Raw genomic sequence first — 17,112 nt, 5'->3', positions numbered from 1 at the left:
TGAGTTCATTACAGTACCTTGAAGTGGTCTTTTGTTTTTCTTTCGCTAAAGGAGCTCACGAGTTTTCTATTTTGAGTTTTGTGTTGTGAAGTTTTCAAGTTTTGGGTGAATTATTTTGATGGATTATGGAACAAGGAGTGGCAAGAGCCTAAGCTTGGGGATGCCCATGGCACCCCAAATATAATCCAAGGACACCAAGAAGTCAAAGCTTGGGGATGCCCCGGAAGGCATCCCCTCTTTCGTCCACTTCCATCGGTAATTTACTTGGAGCTATATTTTTATTCACCAACATGATATGTGTTTTGCTTGGAGCGTCTTGTATTATTTGTGTCTTTGTGTATTAGTATGCCACAATCATCCTTGTGGTACAAACCTTTTGATAGAGCCATACATGAACTAAAATTTGATAGAATACTCTATGTGCTTCACTTATATCTTTTGAGCTAAGTAGTTTTACTCTATGTGCTTCACTTATATCTTTTGAGCTAAGTAGTTTTGCTCTATGTGCTTCACTTATATCTTTTGAGCGTTATAATTTTGCTCTATGTGCTTCACTTAGATCTTTTAAAGCACGGTGGTGGATTTGTTTTAAAGAAACTATTCATCTCTCATGCTTCACTTAAATTATTTTGAGAGTCTCTTAATAGCATGGTAATTTGCTTAATAATAATATGCTTGGTATTCAAGATTTGTGAAACTTTCTTTTGAGTGTGTTGAATAGTAAGAAAAGATTGAAGCATGATAATTGTTTTTAGATATGGAGGTAATAATATTAAAGTCATGTTGGTTGAGTAGTTGTGAATTTAAAGAATACTTGTGTTAAAGTTTGTGATTCCCGTAGCATGCACGTATGGTGAACCGTTATGTGATGAAGTCGGAGCGTGATTTATTTATTGATTGTCTTCCTTATGAGTGGCGGTCGGGGACGAGCGATGGTCTTTTTTTACCAATCTATCCCCCTAGGAGCATGCGCGTAATACTTTGCTTTGATAACTTGTAGATTTTTGCAATAAGTATATATGTTATTTTGAGAAGACATAATTGCTCTGTTAGTATGCTTGAAGTATTATTATTTTTATGTCACTATAAACTTTTGTCTTGAATCTTTTGAATCTGAATATTCATATCACAATTAAGAAGATTTGCATTGAAATTATGCCAAGTAGCACTCTGCATCAAAAATTCTCTTTTTATCATTTATCTACTCGAGGACGAGCAGGAATTAAGCTTGGGGATGCCTGATACGTCTCCAACGTATCTATAATTTTTTATTGCTCCATGCTATATTATCTACTGTTTTGGACTATATTGGGCTTTATTTTCCACTTTTATATTATTTTTGGGACTAACCTATTAACCGGAGGCCCAACCCAGAATTGATGTTTTTTTGCCTATTTCAGTGTTTTGAAGAAACGGAATATCAAACGGAGTCCAAACGGAATAAAATCTTTGGGAACGTGATTTTCTCACCGAACGTGATCTAGGAGACTTGGACCCTACTCCAAGGAACAAAAGAGGTGGTCATGAGGGTGGGCCCCCCCAACGACGCGCCCCCTGCCTCGTGGGCCCCTCGTTGCTCCTCCGGCGTACTTCTTCCTCCTATATATACACACGTACCCCCAAATGATCAAAACAGGAGCCAAAACCTAATTCCACCGCTGCAACTTTCTGTATCCACGAGATCCCATCTTGGGGCCTGTTCCAGAGCTCCGCCGGAGAGGGCCGTCATCACGGAGGGCTTCTACAGCATCATAGCCTCTCCAATGAAGTGTGAGTAGTTTAGCTCAGACCTTCGGGTCCATAGTTAGTAGCTAGATGGCTTCTTCTCTCTTTTTGGATCTCAATACAAAGTTCTCCCCCTCTCTTGTGGAGATCTATTCGATGTAATCTTCTTTTTGCGGTGTGTTTGTTGAGACCGATGAATTGTAGGTTTATGATAAAGTCTATCTATGAATAATATTTGAATCTTCTCTGAATTCTTTTATGTATGATTGGTTATCTTTGCAAGTCTCTTCGAATTATCCATTTGGTTTGGCCAACTAGATTGGTAGTTCTTGCCATGGGAGAAGTGTTTAGCTTTGGGTTCGATCTTGCAGTGTCCTTTCCCAGTGACAGAAGGGGCAGCAAGGCACGTATTGTATCGTTGCCATCGAGGATAACAAGATGGGGTTTATTTCATATTGCATGAATTTATCTCTCTACATCATGTCATCTTGCTTAAAGCGTTACTATCTAGCTAATAACAAGATGACATGATGTAGAGGGATAAATTCATGCAATATGATAAAAAACCCATCTTGTTATCCTCGATGGCAACGATATAATACGTGCCTTGCTGCCCCTACTGTCACTGGGAAAGGACACCGCAAGATTGAACCCAAAGCTAATCACTTCTCCCATTGCAAGAAAGATCAATCTAGTAGGTCAAACCAAATTGATAATTCGAAGAGACTTGCAAAGATAACCAATCATACATAAAAGAATTCAGAGAAGATTCAAATATTGCTCACAGATAAACTTGATCATAAACCCACAATTCATCAGTCTCAACAAACACACTGCAAAAGAAGATTACATCGAATAGATCTCCACAAGAGAGGGGGATAACTTTGTATTGAGATCCAAAAAGAGAGAAGAAGCCATCTAGCTACTAACTATGGACCTGAAGGTCTAAGGTAAACTACTCATACTTCATCGGAGAGGCTATGATGATGTAGAAGCCCTCCGTGATCGATGCCCCCTCCGGAGGAGCTCCAGAACAAGCCCCAAGATGGGATCTCATGGATACAGAAAGTTACGGCGGTGGAATTAGGGTTTTGGCTCCGTATCTGATCATTTGGGGGTACGTAGGTATATATAGGAGGAAGAAGTACGTCGGTGGAGCAACAGGGGGCCCACGACGGTGGAGGGCGCGCCTGCAGGGGGGTAGGCGCGCCCCCTACCTCGTGGCCTCCCTGTTGGTTGCTTGACATAGGGTCCAAGTCTCCTAGATCCAAAAAGAGAGAAGAAACCATCTATCTACTAACTATGGACCCGTAGGTCTGAAGTAAACTGCTCACACTTCATCGGAGAGGCTATGGTGTTGGTGTAGAAGCCCTCCGTGATCAATGCCCCTTCCGGCGGAGCTCCGAAACAGGCCCCAAGATGGGATCTCGAGGATACAGAAAGTTGCGGCGGTGGAATTAGGTTTTGGCTCCTGTTCTGATCGTTTGGGGGTACGTGTGTATATATAGGAGGAAGAATTACGTCGGAGGAGCAACGAGGGGCCTACAAGGCAGGGGGCGCTTCGTGGGGGGGGGTGCCCCCCACCCTCGTGACCGCCTCTTTTGTTCCTTGGAGCAAGGTCCAAGTCTCCTGGATCACGTTCGGTGAGAAAATCACGTTCCTAAAGATTTTATTCCGTTTGGACTCCGTTTGATATTCCGTTTCTTCAAAACACTGAAATAGGAAAAAAACAACAATTCTGGGCTGGGCCTCCGGTTAATAGGTTAGTCCCAAAAATAATATAAAAGTGGAAAATAAAGCCCAATATAGTCCAAAACAGTAGATAATATAGCATGGAGCAATCAAAAATTATAGATACGTTGGAGACGTATCAACCCTCCATCCATAGCCGCCGCCCCGGCATCCAGGTCCAAGACATCATCCACCGCCCACAGCACAGTGACCAACCACGACAGTGATACATCTCCATCGTATCTATAATTTTTTATTGTTCCATGCCAATATTCTATAACTTTTATATACTTTTGGCAATTTTTTATAATGTTTTTGGGACTAACATATTGATCCAGTGCCCAGTGCCAGTTCCTGTTTGTTGCATGTTTTTTGTTTCACAGAAAATCCATATCAAACGGAGTCCAAACGGGATAAATACTGATGGAGATTTTTTTAGAATATTTGTGATTTTTTGGACGAAGAATCAACGCGAGACGATGCCCGAGGGGGGCACGAGGCGGGGGGGCGCCCTAGGGGGTCAGGCGCGCCCTGGGCCCTCGTGGCCACCCCGTAAGACTGTTGGTGCCCTTCTTTCGCCGCAAGAAAGCCAATATCCGGATAAAAATCGTGTCCAAAATTCAGCCCAATCGGAGTTACGGATCTCCGTAAATTTAAGAAATGGTGAAAGGGCGGAATCAGGGAACGCTTAAACAGAGAGAGATAGAGAGACAGATCCAATCTCGGAGGGGCTCTCACCCCTCCGCGCCATGGAAGCCATGGACCAGAGGGGAAACCCTTCTCCCATCTAGGCGGAAGTTCAAGGAAGAATAAGAAGAAGGGGGCTCTCTCCCCCTCTATTTCGGTGGCGCCGGAACACCACGGGGGCCATCATCATCACCACAATCTACACCAACAACTTCACCGCCGTCATCACCAACTCTTTCCCCCTCTATGCAGAGGTGTAACCCCTATTTTACCCACTGTAATCTCTACTTAAACATGGTGCTTAACGCTATATATTATTTCCCAATGATGTATAGCTATCCTATGATGTTTGAGTAGATCCGTTTTGTCCTATGGATTAATTGATGATCGTGATTGGTTTGAGTTGCATGTTTTATTATTGGTGCTTTCCTATGGTGCTCTCCGTGTCGCGCAAGCGTGAGGGATCCCCTCTGTATGGTTTGCAATATGTTCATGATTTGCTTATGGTGGGTGGCGTGAGTGATAGAAACACAGACCCGAGTAAGTAGGTTGTTTGCGTATGGGAATAAAGAGGACTTAATGCCTTATAATGCTATGGTTGGGTTTTACCTTAATGATCTTTAGTAGTTGCGGATGCTTTCTAGAGTTCCAACCATAAGTGCATATGATCCAAGAAGAGAAAGTATGTTAGCTTATGCCTCTCCCTCAAATAAAATTGCAATAATGATTACGGGTCTAGTTATCGATTACCTAGGGACAAATAACTTTCTTGTGTGACAACAAGCTCTCTACTAAAACTAACTTAGTTGTGTCTTCATCTAAACAGCCCCTACTTTTTATTTATGCGCTCTTTATTATCTTGCAAACCTATTTGCTACCTCTTTTAGCACTGCGTTGGTTTTCCCCGAAGAGGAAGGGATGATGCAGCAAAGTAGCATAAGTATTTCCCTCAGTTTTTGAGAACCAAGGTATCAATCCAGTTGGAGTCTACGCGCGAGTCCCTCGTACTTGCACAAACAAATAAATCCTCGCAACCAACGCAAAATAGGGGTTGTCAATCCCTATAGGGCCACTTACGAGAGTGAGATCTGATAGATATGATAAGATAATGTTTTTGATATTTTTATGATAAAGATGCAAAGTAAAATAAAAGTAAAGTAAATAGCAAAGTAAATAACTAAGTAGTAGGAGGTTGATATGATAAAGATAGACCCGGGGGCCATAGGTTTCACTAGTGTCTTCTCTCGAGAGCATAAGTATTCTACGGTGGATGAACAAATTACTGTTGAGCAATTGACTGAATTGAGCATAGTTATGAGAATATCTAGGTATGATCATGTATATAGGCATCACGTCCTAGACAAGTAGACCGACTCCTGCCTGCATCTACTACTATTACTCCACTCATTGACCGCTATCCAGCATGCATCTAGAGGATTAAGTTAAAAACAGAGTAACGCCTTAAGCAAGATGACATGATGTAGAGGGATAGACTCGTGCAATATGAAGAAAACCCCATCTTGTTATCCTCGATGGCAAAAATACAATACCTGCCTTGCTGCCCTTGCTGTCACCGGGAAAGGACACCGCAAGATTGAACCCAAAGCTAAGCACTTCTCCCATTGCAAGAAAGATCAATCTAGTAGGCCAAACCAAACTGATAATTCAAAGAGACTTGCAAAGATAACCAATCATACATAAAAGAATTCAGAGAAGATTCAAATATTATTCATAGATAGACTTGATCATAAACCCACAATTTATCGGTCTCAACAAACACACCGCAAAAAGAAGATTACATCGAATAGATCTCCACATGAGAGGGGGAGAACATTGTATTGAGATCCAAAAAGAGAGAAGAAACCATCTAGCTACTAACTATGGACCCGTAGGTCTGAAGTAAACTACTCACACTTCATCGGAGAGGCTATGGTGTTGGTGTAGAAGCCCTCCGTGATCAATGCCCCCTCCGGCGGAGCTCCGGAACAGGCCCTAAGATGGGATCTCGTGGATACAGAAAGTTCTGGCGGTGGAATTAGGGTTTTGGCTCTTGTTCTGATCGTTTGAGGGTACGTGGGTATATATAGGAGGAAGAAGTACGTCGTTGGAGCAACAGGGGCCCCACGAGGGTGGAGGGCACGCCTGGGGGGCTAGGCGCGCCCCCTACCTTGTGGGCTCCTGTTACGTGGCTTGACGTAGGGTCCAAGTTTCCTGAGTTGTATTCGGTGAGAAAATCACGTTCCCGAAGGTTTCATTCCTTTTGGACTCCGTTTGATATTCCTTTTCTTCAAAACCCTAAAACAGGCAAAAAAACAGCAATTCTGGGCTGGGCCTCCGGTTAATAGGTTAGTCCCAAAAATAATATAAAAGTGGATAATAAAGCCCAATAATGTCCAAAAACAGTAGATAATATAGCATGGAGCAATCAAAAATGATAGATACGTTGGAGACGTATCAAGCATCCCCAAGCTTAATTCCTGCTCGTCCTCGAGTAGGTAAATGATAAAAACAGAATTTTTGATGCGGGGTGCTACTTGGCATAATTTTAATGTAATTCTTCTTAATTGTGGTATGAATATTCAGATCCGAAAGATTCAAGACAAAAGTTCATATTGACATAAAAATGATAATACTTCAAGCATACTAACTAAGCAATTATGTCTTCTCAAAATACATGGCCAAAGAATGTTCATCCCTACAAAATCATACGGTTTAGTCATGTTTCATTTTCGTCACACAAGAATGCTATCATCATGCACAACCCCGATGACAAGCCAAGCAATTGTTTCATACTTTAGTAATCTCAAACCTATAAACTTTCACGCAATATATGAGCGCGAACCATGGACATAGCACTATAGGTGGAATAGAATATAATGAGGGGGTTATGTGGATAAGACAAAAAAGGAGAAAGTCTCAGATCAACGAGGCTAATCAATGGGCTATGGTGATGCCCACCGATTGATGTTAATGCAAGGAGTAGGGATTACCATGCTGCGGATGCACTAGAGCTATAAATGTATGAAAGCTCAACAAAAGAAACTAGTGGGTGTGCATCCAACTTGCTTGCTCACGAAGACCTAGGGCACTTGAGGAGGCGCATTGTTGGAATATACAAGCCAAGTTCTATAATGAAAAATTCCCACTAGTATATGAAAGTGATAACATGAGAGACTCACTACTATGAAGATCATGGTGCTACTTTGAAGCACAAGTGTGGCAAAGGATAGTAACATTGTCCCTTCTCTCTTTTTCTCTCATTTTTTGGGGCCTTCTCTTTTTTGGGGGCCTTCTCTTTTTTATGGCCTTTCTCTTTTTTTATTCCTCACTTGGGACAATGCTCTATAAAATGATGATCATCACACTTCTATTTATTTACAACTCAACGATTACAACTCGATATTAGAACAAAAGATGACTCTATATGAATGCCTCCGGCGGTGTACCGGGATATGCAATGACTCATGAGTGACATGTATGAAAGAATTATGAATGGTGGCTTTGCCACAAATACTATGTCAACTACATGACCATGCTAAGCAATATGACAATGATGAATGTGTCATGATGAACGGAATGATGGAAAGTCGCATGGCAATATATCTCGGAATGGCTATGGAAATGCCATAATAGGTAGGTATGGTGGCTGTTTTGAGGAAGATATAGGTAGGTTTATGTGTGAAAGAGCGTATCATATCACGAGGTTTGGATGCATCGGCGAAGTTTGCGCCAACTCTCAATGTGAGAAAGGGAAATTCATGGTACCGAAGAGGCTAGCAAGGATGGAAGGATGAGAGTGCGTATAATCCATGGACTCAACATTAGTCATAGAGAACTCACATACTTATTGCAAAAATATACAAGTCATCAAAAACCTCGGTACTACGCGCATGCTCCTAGGGGGATAGATTGGTAGGAAAAGACCATCGCTCGTCCCCGACCGCCACTCATAAGGAAGACAATAAAATAACACCTCGTGTTTCAAATTTGTTGCATAATGTTTACCATACGTGCATGCTACGGGACTTGCAAACTTCAACACAAGTATTTCTCAATTTCACAACTACTCAAATAGCACGACTTTGATATTATTACCTCCATGTCTCAAAACAATCATCAAGCATCAAACTTCTCTTAGTATTCAACACACTCATAAGAAAGTTTTATTATTAATCTTGCATACCAAGAATATTAGGATTTTAAGCAAATTACCATGCTATTAAGACTCTCAAAATAATCTAAGTGAAGCATGAGAGATCAATAGTTTCTATAAAACAAATCCACCACCATGCTCTAAAAGATATAAGTGAAGCACTAGAGCAAAATTATACAACTCAAAAGATATAAGCGAAGCACACAGAGCATTCTAACAAATTCCAAATCATGTATGGCTCTATCAAAAGGTGTGTACAGCAAGTATGATTGTGGTAAAATAACAAGCAAAGACTCAAATCATACAAGACGCTCCAAGAAAAACACATATCATGTGGTAAATAAAAATATAGCTCCAAGTAAAGTTACCGATAGAAATAGACGAAAGAGGGGATGCCTTCCGGGGCATACCCAAGCTTTGGCTTTTAGGTGTCCTTAGATTATCTTGGGGGTGCCATGGGCATCCCCAAGCTTAGGCTCTTGCCACTCCTTGTTCCATAATCCATCAAATCTTTACCCAAAACATGAAAACTTCACAACACAAAACTTAAAGTAGAAAACTCGTGAGCTCCGTTAGCGAAAGAAAACAAAATACCACTTCAAGGTACGGTAATGAACTCATAATTTATTTATATGGGTGTTATACATACTGTATTACAACTTCCTCTATGGTTCATAAACTATTTTACTAGCCATAGATTCATCAAAATAAGCAAACAACACACGCAAAACAGAATCTGTCAAAAACAGAACAGTCTGTAGTAATCTGTAGCTAGCGCAAGATCTGGAACCCCAAAAAATTTTAAATAAATTGCTGGACGTGAGGAATTTATCTATTAATCATCTGAAATAAGAATTAACTAAGTAGCACTCTCCAAATAAAAATGGCAGCAGTTATCGTGAGCGCTAAAGTTTCTGTTTTTTTACAGCAAGTTCAACAAGACTTTCCCCAAGTCTTCCCAGCGGTTCTACTTGGCACAAACACTAATTAAACACAAAAACACAACCAAAACAGAGGCTAAATAATTTATTTATTACTAAGCAGGGGCAAAAAGCAAGGAATAAAAATAAAATTGGGTTGCCTCCCAACAAGCGCTATCGTTTAACGCCCCTAGCTAGGCATAACAAGCACGGATAGATCTAGGTATTGCCATCTTTGGTAGGCAATCCATAAGTGGATCTCATAATAGATTTATAAGGTAATTTAATTTTCTTTCTAGGAAAGTGTTCCATGCCTTTCCTTAACGGATATTGGAATCTAATATTTCCTTCCTTCATATCAATAATTGCACCAATCGTTCTAAGGAAAGGTCTACCAAGAATAACAGGACATGAAGGATTGCAATCTATGTCAAGAACAATAAAATCTACGGGCACATAATTCCTATTTGCAACAATAAGAACATCATTAATTCTTCCCATAGGTTTCTTAATAGTGGAATCCGCAAGGTGCAAGTTTAGAGAGCAATCAACAAAATCACGGAAACCTAACAAATCACACAAAGTCTTTGGAATCGTGGAAACACTAGCACCCAAATCACATAAAGCATAGCATTCATGATCTTTAATTTTAATTTTAATAGTTGGTTCCCACTCATCATAAAGTTTTCTAGGGATAGAAACTTCTAATTCAAGTTTTTCTTCATAAGATTGCATCAAGGCATCAACGATATATTTAGTAAACGCTTTATTTTGACTATAAACATGAGGAGAATTTAGCACGGATTGCAACAAGGAAATACAATCAATCAAAGAGCAATTCTCATAGTTAAATTCCTTGAAATCCATAATAGTGGGTTTAGCAACATCTATGGTTTTAATTTCTTCAATCCCACTTTTATCAAATTTTGCATCAAGGTCAAAAGATTTAGAATTCTTGGAACGCCTTCTAGGTAAAGGTGGATCATGTTCAGTCCCATCATTATCAAGATTCATATTGCAAAAAAAATTAATAGGGGACACATCAATAACTTTTAGATCTTCATCATTATTTTCATAGGAACTAGAAGAACACGCTTTTATAAAGGCATCTTTCTTAGCACGCATACTAGCGGTTCTTTCTTTGCACTCGCCAATGGAAATTTTCATGGCTTTGAGAGACTCATTGATATCATGCTTAGGAGGAATAGATCTAAGTTTTAAAGAATCAACATCAAGAGCAATTCTATCAACGTTCCTAGCCAAATCATCAATCTTAAGCAATTTTTCTTCAATCATAGCATTAAAATTATTTTGTGAAGTAATAAATTATTTAATATTAGAATCAAAATAAGAGGGCATCTTATTATAATTTCCATAATAATTTTTGTAGGAATTACCATAATTATTAGAGGGATTACTAGGATAAGGCCTAGGATTGAAATTTCCTCTATACGCGTTGTTACCAAAATTGTTCCTACCAACAAAATTCACATCCATAGATTCATTATTATTCTCAATCAAAGTAGACAAGGGCATATCATTAGGATCAGAAGAAACACTCTTATTAGCAAATAATTTCATAAGTTCATCCATCTTTCCACTCAAAACATTAATTTCTTCTATCGCATGCACCTTTTTATTAGTAGATCTTTCAGTATGCCATTGATAATAATTAACCATAATATTATCTAGGAGTTTGGTAGCTTCTCCTAAGGTGATTTCAATAAAAGTGCCTCCTGCGGCCGAATCTAAAAGATTTCTAGAAGCAAAATTCAATCCGGCATAAAACTTTTGTATAATCATCCACAAATTTAAACCATGAGTAGGGCAATTACGTATCATTAATTTCATTCTCTCCCAAGTTTGTGCAACATGTTCATGATCAAGTTGCTTAAAATTCATTATATCGTTTCTAAGAGAGATGATCTTAGCGGGAGGAAAATACTTAGAGATCAAAGCATCTTTGCACTTGTTCCATGAATCAATACTATTTTTAGGCAAAGACGAAAACCAAGCTTTAGCACGATCTCTGAGCGAAAAAGGAAATAGCTTCAATTTAACAATATCATTATCCACATCTTTATTCTTTTGCATATCACACAAATCAATGAAGCTATTTAGATGGGTAGCGACATCTTCACTAGGAAGGCCGAAGAACAGATCTTTCATGACAAGATTCAGCAAAGCAGTATTAATTTCACAAGATTCAGCATCGGTAAGGGGAGCAACCGAAGTGCTAATAAAATCATTGTTGTTGGTATTGGTGACAAACAAGCAAACTAACACACAAGCAAACAAAAAGCAAGCGGACAAAAAGGCAAATAGAGAGGGAGGATAGAGAGAGAGGGCGAATAAAACGGCAAGGGTGAATTGGGGGGAGAGGAAAACGAGAGGCAAATGGCAAATAATATAATGCGGGAGATAAGGGTATGTGATGGGTCTTGGTATGTTGACTTTTGCATAGGCCTCCCCGGCAACGGCGCCAGTAATTCTTCTTGCTACCTCTTTTAGCACTGCGTTGGTTTACCCCGAAGAGGAAGGGATGATGCAGCAAAGTAGCATAAGTATTTCCCTCAGTTTTTGAGAACCAAGGTATCAATCCAGTAGGAGGCTACGCGCGAGTCCCTCGTACCTGCACAAAACAAATAAATCCTCGCAACCAACGCAAATAGGGGTTGTCAATCCCTATAGGGCCACTTACGAGAGTGAGATCTAATAGATATGATAAGATAATATTTTTGATATTTTTATGACAAAGATGCAAAGTAAAATAAAAGCAAAGTAAATAGCAAAGTAAATAACTAAGTAGTAGGAGGTTGGTATGATAAAGATAGACCCGGGGGCCATAGGTTTTACTAGTGGCTTCTCTCGAGAGCATAAGTATTCTACGGTGGGTGAACAAATTACTGTTGAGCAATTGACAGAATTGAGCATAGTTATGAGAATATCTAGGTATGATCATGTATATAGGCATCACGTCCAAGACAAGTAGACCGACTCCTGCCTGCATCTACTACTATTACTCCACTCATCGACCGCTATCCAGCATGCATCTAGAGTATTAAGTTAAAAACAGAGTAACGTCTTAAGCAAGATGACATGATGTAGAGGGATAGACTCATGCAATATGAAGAAAACCCCATCTTGTTATCCTCGATGGCAACAATACAATACGTGCCTTGCTGCCCTTACTGTCACCGGGAAAGGACACTGCAAGATTGAACCCAAAGCTAAGCACTTCTCCCATTGCAAGAAAGATCAATCTAGTAGGCCAAACCAAACTGATAATTCGAAGAGACTTGCAAAGATAACCAATCATACATAAAAGAATTCAGAGAAGATTCAAATATTATTCATAGATAGACTTGATCATAAACCCACAATTCATCGTTCTCAACAAACACACCGTAGAAAGAAGATTACATCGAATAGATCTCCACAAGAGAGGGGGAGAACATTGTATTGAGATCCAAAAAGAGAGAAGAAGCCATCTAGCTACTAACTATGAACCCGTAGGTCTGAAGTAAACTACTCACACTTCATCGGAGAGGCTATGGTGTTGATGTAGAAGCCCTCCATGATCGATGCCCCCTCCGGCGGAGCTCCATAACAGGCCCCAAGATGGGATCTCGTGGATACAGAAAGTTACGGCGGTGGAATTAGGGTTTTGGCTCCTGTTCTAATCGTTTGGGGGTACGTGGGTATATATAGGAGGAAGAAGTACGTCGATGGAGCAACAGGGGCCCCACGAGGGTGGAGGGCGCGCCTGGGGGGGTAGGCGCGCCCCCCTACCTCGTGGGCTCCTATTACATGGCTTGACGTAGGGTCCAAGTCTCTTGAGTTGTATTCGGTGAGAAAATCACGTTCCCGAAGGTTTCATTCCGTTTGGACTCCATTTGATATTCCGTTTCTTCGAAACCCTAAAACAGGCAAAAAACAACAATTTTGGGTTGGGTCTCCGGTTAATAGGTTAGTCCCAAAAATAATATAAAAGTGGATAATAAAGCCCAATAATGTCCAAAACAGTAGATAATATAGCATGGAGCAATCAAAAATTATAGATACGTTGGAGACGTATCACTATTCAACAACACCTACAAAGTATTTCTAGTTTCATACTTGTTCTAGGTAAAGCGAACGTTAAGCGTGCATAGAGTTGTATCGTTGGTCGATAGAACTTGAGGGAATATTTGTTCTACCTTTAGCTCCTCATTGGGTTTGACACTCTTACTTATCGAAAGAGGCTACAATTGATCCCCTATACTTGTGGGTTATCAAGACCTTTTTCTGGCGCCGTTGTCGGGGTGTTATAGCATGGGGTGAATATTCTCATGTGTGCTTGTTTGTTTTATCACTAAGTAATTTTTATTTGTTGTTCTAAGTTGTTCTCTATCTTTAGTTATGTATATGGAGCATGAAATACCAAAAAATTAGGTGTACTTGCTACTCATGGAGATGGGAACCTCCTAAAACCCTCGATGCTCATTATGTGAAAGAGATTATGTACTACTTTGATAATCCTGAGAAAACCCCATTCAATTATGTTATGGGAGACATGTTGGATCAACATGAATACTTTAGGGATTATCGCTTGACTCAAAAAGGGAAACTATTACATGATCAAATTTATATGTTGCATCGGTATGCTTGGCAACTATGCTTGAGATATGATTATACTTGTTGCTCTTGGATGAAGGCTCCACACCTTCCCTTTTCATGTGAATTTAATGATAATGAAATCTTAGCTTCAAATGCTAATGGTATTTATGATTACTATGATGTGGAACGAATAGAAGAATTTGTTGCTTTTATGGCTGCTTATGAAATTGAATCTTTGTTTAAAGAGTGTGAAAATCTTGATGATGCTGTTTACAGACCTGAAAATTTTGCTATACTTAGATATTTCTATGAGAATTATGAATTAAATTCTGATATTGATGATTTTATCGAGAGAGTCTCCGCTGTCCAAGAAGAGACTAATATTTTGCAGGAGTCTATGGAAGAAGAAACTGATGAAACTGTGTGCTCATTGGATGAAAAAGATGACAAGGAGAGCGAAGAACAAAAGGAGGAAGATCGGATTAGCTACCCGTGCACACCTTCTAATGAGAGTAACTCTCCAACTCACACATTATTTAATGTCCCTTCGTTCTTACCGAAGGATGAATGTTATGATGATTGTTATGATCCCGTTGATTCTTTTGAAATGTCCCTTTTTGATGATGCTTGCTATGCTTGTGGACAAGATGCCAATATGAATTATGCTTATGGAGATGAACTTGCTATAGTTCCTTATGTTAAACATGAAATTGTTGCTATTGCACCCACGCATGATAGTGCTATTATCTATTTGAATTCTCCCAACTACACTATATCGGAGAAGTTTGCCCTTATTAAGGATTATATTTGTGGGTTGCGTTTCACTACTACACATGATGATTTTGATAGATATAATATGTATGTGCTTGCTGCTCCTACTTGCAATTATTATAAGAGAGGAACTACATCTCCGCCTCTCCATGTTTCCAATATGATAAAATTGCAAGAAACGGTTTATATTATGCATTGGCCTTTACTATGTGTGCGTGGATTGTTCCTTTATGACATGCCGATGCATAGAAAGAGAGTTACACTTCATTGTAGAATGATATATGTTACTTTGTGCTCACTACTAAATCACAAATCATTGTTAATTAGAATTGGCTTTGATATACCATGGGATTCGGGTGGATTCATTACTTGAGCACTATATGCCTAGCTTAATGGCTTTAAAGAAAGCGCTGCCAGGGAGACAATCCGGAAGTTTTAGAGAGTCATTTATTTCTATTGAGTGCTTTTATATAGTTTAAAAACAAAAAAAATAAAGAGGGAAACCCAAAACTTTTCAAAAAGAAAAGTGAAAGTGAGAGAGACAAGCATTGTTGAAGTGGGGGAGCTCCTTGAACTTTGTTCATGCTCACGAAAACTTTGTGAATCTTGATTACAGAAAATTTTCAACAAAAATAATTATTCCCTTGTACAATTCCATTCTATTATCAAAAAAATGTGCCAAGATTTGCCTTTAGGATGTTTACATTGCTTATTGGTTTGTGCGGTGCAGAACAAAAACTTTGGCTGTAGTGCGTGATTTTACATTTTTTACTGGAACGTCAAACGGTTTGGAAACTTTTTGAAATGTCTTTCTATACAATTTTTTATTTTCCTAATTATTTCAGAATGTTTGGAGTACCAGAGGTATGGTGAATGTTCAGATTATTACAGACTGTCCTGTTTATGACAGGTTCTGTTTTTGATGCATAGTTTGCTTCTTTTGATGAAACAATCGATTTCTATCAGTGGATTAAGTCATGGAAAAGTTATATTACAATAGCTACAATGCAAAAATAAAATATGAATTGGTTTGCAACAGTACTTAGAGTAGTGATTTGCTTTATTATACTAACGGATCTTACCGAACTTTCCGTTAAGTTTTGTGTGATTGAAGTTTTTGAATTTTTGGGAGAGATCACGATGGATGAGGGAATAAGGAGTGGCAAGAGCCTAAGCTTGGGGATGCCCGAGGCACCCCAAGGAAATATTCAAGGACTCCCAAGCAACCAAGCTTGGGGATTCCCCGGAAGGCATCCCCTCTTTCTTCTAACAATCATCGGTAATTTTACTTGAAACTATATTTTTATTCGTCACATGATATGCGTAAATCTTGGAGCGTCTTTTGCATTTACTTTTAACTTTTCTTTGATGCACCATGCTGGTATGAGACAGTCCTTGGTTGATTTATAGAATGCTCATTGCACTTCACTTATATCTTTTGAGTGTGGCTTTATAGAATGCTTCATGTGCTTCACTTATATCATTTGAAGTTTGGATTGCCTGTTTCTCTTCACATAGAAAACCGCCATTTGTAGAATGCTCTTTTTGCTTCACTTATATTTTTTAGAGCGTGGGAATATCTTTTGTAGAAAGAATTAAACTCTCTTGCTTCACTTATATCTATTTAGAGAGATGACAGGAATTGGTCATTCACATGGTTAGTCATAAAATCCTACATAAAACCTGTAGATCACTGAATATGATATGTTTGATTCCTTGCAATAGTTTTTCGATATAAAGATAGTGATATTAGAGTCATGCTAGTGGGTAGTTGTGGATTGTCGAAATACTTATGTTGAAGTTTGTGATTCCCGTAGCATGCACATATGGTGAACCGTTATGTAACGAAGTTGGAGCATGAGGTATTTATTGATTGTCTTCCTTATGAGTGGCGGTCGGGGACAAGCGATGGTCTTTTCCTACCAATCTATCCCCCTAGGAGCATGCATGTAGTACTTTGTTTCGATGACTAATAGATTTTTGCAATAAGTATATATGTGAGTTCTTTATGACTAATGTTGAGTCCATGGATTATACGCATTCTCACCCTTCCATCATTGCTAGCCTCTTCGGTACCGTGCATTGCCCTTTCTCACCTCGAGAGTTGGTGCAAACTTCGTCGGTGCATCCAAACCCCGTGATACGATACGCTCTATCACACATAAGCTTCCTTATATCTTCCTCAAAACAGCCACCATACCTACCTATTATGGCATTTCCATAGCCATTCCAAGATATATTGCCATACAACTCCATCATCATCATATACATGACTTGAGGATTTATTGTCATATTGCTTTGCACGATCGTAAGATAGCTAGCATGATATTTTCATGGCTTGTCCGTTTTTATGTCATTGATACTCTAGATCATTGCACATCCCGGTACACCGCCGGAGGCATTCATATAGAGTCATATAATTGTTCTAGTATCGAGTTGTAATATTGAGTTGTAAGTAAATAAAAATGTGAGGATCATCAGTATTAGAACATTATTCCATGATCAAAATAAAAGTGGCCAAAGATG

The sequence above is a fragment of the Triticum dicoccoides genome, chromosome 1A, assembly GCF_002162155.2.
Source record: "Triticum dicoccoides isolate Atlit2015 ecotype Zavitan chromosome 1A, WEW_v2.0, whole genome shotgun sequence".
NCBI lineage: Eukaryota > Viridiplantae > Streptophyta > Magnoliopsida > Poales > Poaceae > Triticum > Triticum dicoccoides.
Note: the sequence above shows the minus strand (reverse complement) of the source record.